Source organism: Procambarus clarkii, chromosome 18 (genome assembly GCF_040958095.1).
Source record: "Procambarus clarkii isolate CNS0578487 chromosome 18, FALCON_Pclarkii_2.0, whole genome shotgun sequence".
Taxonomy (NCBI): Eukaryota; Metazoa; Arthropoda; class Malacostraca; order Decapoda; family Cambaridae; genus Procambarus; species Procambarus clarkii.
Genome location: NC_091167.1, coordinates 42,652,853 through 42,659,537, shown reverse-complemented (window position 1 = coordinate 42,659,537; position 6,685 = coordinate 42,652,853).

Genomic DNA, 6,685 nt, shown 5'->3' with positions numbered 1-6,685 from the left:
AATAAAATTTTTGGGTGTTATTTTAAAATAACATAACTCTTTTTTTTTAAATAACGTCTCTTTTCACTCGTATGCGCGCTATGGCCAAAAATGGACGTAATTTTAAATGAAATCAGCTCACGAAAGTGATGTACTGTCCCGTTTTCTGTTTGAGTCCTCTGGCTTACTCGGAAAGGTTAGGAGAGGAAACTTTCAATCACCATTTTCATATTGTTTGAAACTTAAGGAGAATTTCCTGCCCGCCTAACCTACCAGTAACTAACCAGTACCAGTAAGCCAGGAAAATCAGTAAGCAAGTAACTTAACTTGCTGTTTTGGAAAAAAAAATAAAAAAATTATTTTCATTTTTTTTTCATTTTCAAATTACGTCCGTATTCGGCCATATGGACAAACGGACAATTCAGCCGTAATTTGTAACCGTTGGCTTCAGTAACATTTTGAGAGAGAGAGATAGAGAGGGAGGGAGAGGGAGCGAGAGAGATAGAGAGAGAGGGAGAGGGAGAGAGAGAGATAGAGAGAGAGGGAGAGGGAGCGAGAGAGAGAAAGGGGGGGGGAGGTCGGTCACGGCCTCCTCCTTCATATCCGACTCCTCTTATTTTATCGTAAATTATTTTGTTATTGCTCCAGACGTCTATATGGTCTTATTACAGTGTCTTGAGGTCAGTGTCAGCACACCTTAAGGTCTTGAGGTCAGTGTCAGCACACCTTAAGGTCTTGAGGTCAGTGTCAGCACACCTTAAGGTCTTAAGGTCAGTGTCAGCACACTTTAAGGTCTTAAGGTCAGTGTCAGCACACCTTAAGGTCTTAAGGTCAGTGTCAGCACACCTTAAGGTCTTAAGGTCAGTGTCAGCACACTTTAAGGTCTTAAGGTCAGTGTCAGCACACCTTAAGGTCTTAAGGTCAGTGTCAGCACACCTTAAGGTCTTAAGGTCAGTGTCAGCACACCTTAAGGTCTTGAGGTGAGTGTCAGCACACCTTAAGGTCTTGAGGTCAGTGTCAGCACACCTTAAGGTCTTGAGGTCAGTGTCAGCACACCTTAAGGTCTTAAGGTCAGTGTCAGCACACCTTAAGGTCTTAAGGTCAGTGTCAGCACACTTTAAGGTCTTAAGGTCAATGTCAGCACACCTTAAGGTCTTAAGGTCAGTGTCAGCACACCTTAAGGTCTTAAGGTCAGTGTCAGCACACCTTAAGGTCTTAAGGTCAGTGTCAGCACACCTTAAGGTCTTAAGGTCAGTGTCAGCACACCTTAAGGTCTTAAGGTCAGTGTCAGCACACCTTAAGGTCTTAAGGTCAGTGTCAGCACACCTTAAGGTCTTGAGGTCAGTGTCAGCACACCTTAAGGTCTTAAGGTCAGTGTCAGCACACCTTAAGGTCTTAAGGTCAGTGTCAGCACACCTTAAGGTCTTGAGGTCAGTGTCAGCACACCTTAAGGTCTTGAGGTCAGTGTCAGCACACCTTAAGGTCTTAAGGTCAGTGTCAGCACACCTTAAGGTCTTGAGGTCAGTGTCAGCACACCTTAAGGTCTTGAGGTCAGTGTCAGCACACCTTAAGGTCTTAAGGTCAGTGTCAGCACACCTTAAGGTCTTAAGGTCAGTGTCAGCACACCTTAAGGTCTTGAGGTCAGTGTCAGCACACCTTAAGGTCTTGAGGTCAGTGTCAGCACACCTTAAGGTCTTGAGGTCAGTGTCAGCACACCTTAAGGTCTTAAGGTCAGTGTCAGCACACCTTAAGGTCTTGAGGTCAGTGTCAGCACACCTTAAGGTCTTAAGGTCAGTGTCAGCACACCTTAAGGTCTTGAGGTGAGTGTCAGCACACCTTAAGGTCTTGAGGTGAGTGTCAGCACACCTTAAGGTCTTGAGGTGAGTGTCAGCACACCTTAAGGTCTTGAGGTGAGTGTCAGCACACCTTAAGGTCTTGAGGTCAGTGTCAGCACACCTTAAGGTCTTAAGGTCAGTGTCAGCACACCTTAAGGTCTTAAGGTGAGTGTCAGCACACCTTAAGGTCAGTGTCAGCACACCTTAAGGTCTTGAGGTCAGTGTCAGCACACCTTAAGGTCTTGAGGTCAGTGTCAGCACACCTTAAGGTCTTGAGGTCAGTGTCAGCACACCTTAAGGTCTTAAGGTGAGGGAGAGAACAAGGTAGAGGTCTCGTGAGCTGGTCTGAACCTGTCATTAATGAACCACTCACGTCTCCTCCTTCCTGCCTCCCTACACATAGGCTCAGGGGCGCCTTTATTTATATTGTTGTTGGTGTGTCATTCATGTTTCGGTTCATTCAGTGGTTCGTCCGTCCTCTCATTCATGCCTTGAGCCGCCTGGGTCGATGAAGGCGCGGGGGTGCCAGAGGCCGCCGGCTGGGTCACGCAACACACCCACAGTGTTGACTGACAGTGTTCCTGCTAGTGTGTATGAGTGAGTGTATGAGTGTGACGCAGTTAGAGTGCGATCTGGAGCAGCTCGAGTGCTTTGGAGAGTGGCTAGAGGGTGAGGCGAAGTTACGCTGGCACCGGAATTTAATGAGATGGAGTGGCAACACTGGCACTCCCCCCCCCCACCCAACATCCGCTCCCCCCCCCCCCGCCCGCCCCCCGCGGAGACAAGTGGCTTCAGGGTGACAGTCCTTGATTTTAATTCCATCTCCACTGCCTGCTAGAACACTCCCGTAGAGCGCCGGCACTAGAGCGCCGAGCCTCCCGTAGACTAGAGGCACCATCTGGCCGGGCCTCCAGAGTGCCAGGAGAGGGAGAGAGAGAGAGGAGGGGGGGGGGGAGGAAATAATGATGAGTGCCTGGGGCCGCTGGCACTCCCTCCAGCCTCCCGTCACACAAAGTGCCAGCGCACCAGATACCGTCCAAGTGTTCTGCCGTTCATACCTTCTCTGTTGACCTGTTGTGGGTTGTTCCAACGGTCCAGGGATGCTGGGTGTCAAGGGACGCCGGGTGTCAAGGGACTCTGGGTGTCAAAGGACGCTGAGTGTCAAGGAACGCTGGGTGTCAAGAAACGCTGGGTGTCAAAGGACGCTGGGTGTCAAGGGACGCTGGGTGTCAAGGGACGCTGGGTGTCAAGGGACGCTGGGTGTCAAGGAACGCTGGGTGTCAAGGGACGCCTGGTGTCAAGGGACGCTGGGTGTGTAGGAACGCTGGGTGTCAAGAGACGCTGGGTGTCAAGGGACGCCTGGTGTCAAGGGACGCTGGGTGTCAAGGAACGCTGGGTGTCAAGGGACGCCTGGTGCCAAGGGACGCTGGGTGTCAAGGAACGCTGGGTGTCAAAGGACGCTGGGTGTCAAGGGACGCTGGGTGTCAAGGGATGCTGGTTGTCAAAGGACGCTTTGTGTCAAAGGACGCTGGGTGTCAAGGGACGCTGGATGTCAAGGGACGCTGGGTGTCAAGGGACGCTGAGTGTCAAGGAACGCTTGGTGTCAAAGGACGCTGGGTGTCAAAGGACGCTGGTTGTCAAGGGACGCTGGTTGTCAAGGGGCGCTGGGTGTCAAGGGACGCTGGGTGTCAAGGGACGTTGGGTGTCAAGGGACGCCGAGTGTCAAGGGACGTTGGGTGTCAAGGGACGCTGAGTGTCAAGGGACGTTGGGTGTCAAGGGGCGCTGAGTGTCCCAGAACTAAGTGGCATGAGTTACGAGGAAAGGCTGCGGGAAATGCACCTTACGACACTGGAAGACAGAAGAGTAAGGGGAGACATGATCACAACCTACAAAATCCTCAGAGAAATCGACCGGGTAAAGAAGGATAAACTATTCAACACTGGTGGGACGCGAACAAGGGGACACAGGTGGAAACTGAGTACCCACATGAGCCACAGAGACGTTAGAAGGAACTTTTTCAGTGTCAGAGTAGTTAACGGATGGAATGGCTCAGGCAGTGATGTGGTGGAGGCTGACTCCATACACAGTTTTAAGTGTAGATATGATAGAGCCCAGTAGGCTCAGAAACCTGTACACCAGTTGATTGACAGTTGAGAGGCGGGACCAAAGAGCTAAAGCTCAACCCCCGCAAGCACAAATAGGTGAGTACACACACACACACACACAACACACACACACACACACACACACACACACACACACACACACACACACACACACACACACACACACACACACACACACACACACACACACACACACACACACTCACGGACACACACACTTTCACACACACACACACACTCACGGACACGGACACACACACACACACACACACACACACACACACACACACACACACACACACACACACACACACACACACACACACACACACACACACACACACACATACACACACACAAAAGAGCCAAAGCTCAACCCCCGCAAGCACAATTAGGTGAGTACACACACACACACACACACTGGAGGGACCGAACATGTGTACAGCAGTGTAAATTATACTTAACAGCGGTTCGAATTTCAAATGTATACATGTAGCAAGGAAACTATACATGTTGCAAGGGAAGTATACACGTAGCAAGGGAAGTATACACGTAGCAAGGGAACTGTACATGTAGCAAGGGAACTGTACATGTAGCAAGGGAAGTATACATGTAGCAAGGGAAGTATACATGTAGCAAGGGAAGTATACATGTAGCAAGGGAAGTATACATGTAGCAAGGGAAGTATACATTTAGCAAGAGAACTGTACATGTAGCAAGGGAAGTATACATGTAGCAAGGGAAGTATACATGTAGCAAGGGAAGTATACATGTAGCAAGGGAACAATACATGTAGCAAGGGAAGTATACATGTAGCAAGGGAAGTATACATGTAGCAAGGGAAGTATACATGTAGCAAGGGAAGTATACATGTAGCAAGGGAAGTATACATGTAGCAAGGGAAGTATACCGAGCTTGCCCCGAGGGGCGAGTTTATTGGGCAGCGCCACTCATCCTGTGAGTGGACATACCGCCATAGCAGCATGTACAACACTCCCCAATAGGAAGAAAACCCGCTGGGTTGTTCATCCTGTCACTTGTACCCAGACATAGGTGGGACTTGCTTAACTGTCTCAAGTGAACAGCTTCTCAAACAGGAAGATTAACATCTGTCAATCCTTGAAAGCTTACGTTATCGTGCGGGTGCAAAATGGGGGAATCTTTTAAGAACAGTATCAATATTTGACAAATAGTGTTTTCCTAACTCAAACAATGTGGGGTTTATTATTCTACACATATTTCTAATGTCTCTCAGGTGTTCACATTCACGTAGATAGTGGTCAAGGCGGTGTCCATCACTCTCACCACAGATTCTGCAACTTCGCTGATCAACTGTTGTTTCCATTCCGTATCTCCATGGATATTTGTATCCAAGACGGATTCTCGCTATTACTGATTCTCTCCCGCGTCCTCCTCCTCTTCGCCCATAATGATTGGGATTGCCAGCTGCAACCATGTTGTACCATCGTACAGATTCACTGGTTTGTGCTTCTATCCTCCTTTCCTCAGTTACCTTGTCACGGTGATGTTGCCTGACAATACCTCTAATTTGTAGTAGAGTCTTGGGTATGAAGTATTCAATAAGGTCTCCTTCAGCGCATTCAGCAGCCAGCACATCTGCTCGTTCATTCCCACATATTCCAACATGGGAGGGGATCCACAGAAACTTGATGACTCTTCCCTGGTTGGTAAGTACTCTCACAGCTCTCTTAATTTCAGCGACTATTGCAAGATTTTCTGCCCGATATTTTCCTAGGCTTTGCAGTGCTGCTTTGGAGTCAGTGCAAATCACTGCACCATTAGTGTTCCGTACAAGAAACCTTAACGCCATAACAATGGCAGTTAGCTCTGCTTGCGTTGAAGAGGCATAGTTCTCAATACGCGCTTTTTCTTAATTTCTGCGTTGGAAAGTATTATCCTTGATTACCGTGTATGCTGCACCAGCCCTGCCATTGATAGGATTAGATGACCCGTCAGTGTAGATTTGATCTAGTTCATCTCCGGCTTCTTTATAAATTTCCTCGAGATACTTGTGCCTCATTTCTTGTGGTATCATGTTGGATTTTTTCATTGCCATTTCATTGATGATGATCTTGCATGAGTCATCCTCCCAGGGAGGTAACCTCTCTACAGGCAGGAGCTCACGGGCTTGCTCAAGCAGGTGAAGCTCTTCAAGGTAGCAGACTGATCTGTGATGCCATTTTTTGCTTCTCCTGTTTCCCCCTGAAAGTAGCACAGAGCTCATTTTTTTCTTAGCAATATCATTGTAATGGGGATCTCTGGCTATCCTAATTGCAACTTACCATTCAGCTCCTTAATTCTGCTTTTAACACTGAGGAGGGACAACTCCTCTCGTAGATTAGACGTTTTGCCAGTTCTTGGAACATCAAGAATGATTGTCATGGCTTCATTTTGAATGCTTTCGAGCCTTTTCATATCGCTTTGGGAGTAGGTGCACAGAACTGGTGCTGCATAGTCTATGACGGAGCGCACATAGATTGTGTACATCATTTTAAGCACGGAAATAGAGGCTCCATTCCAGGTCAGAGCTTTCAGTGCCCTGAGTCGACTTTTGCTTGTTCCCATAAGTTGATTGAGCTCCTGTTTCTTCCCCTTGTTAGAGCCGACAGTGACGCCAAGGTACCGATAGTGGTCAACCCATTCAAGTGTTACACCATTAATTTGTAGTTCTTTATTTTCTGCCCGCTTGTGATGAGAGTTTGCTTTTGTCTTGTTTGTGGAGA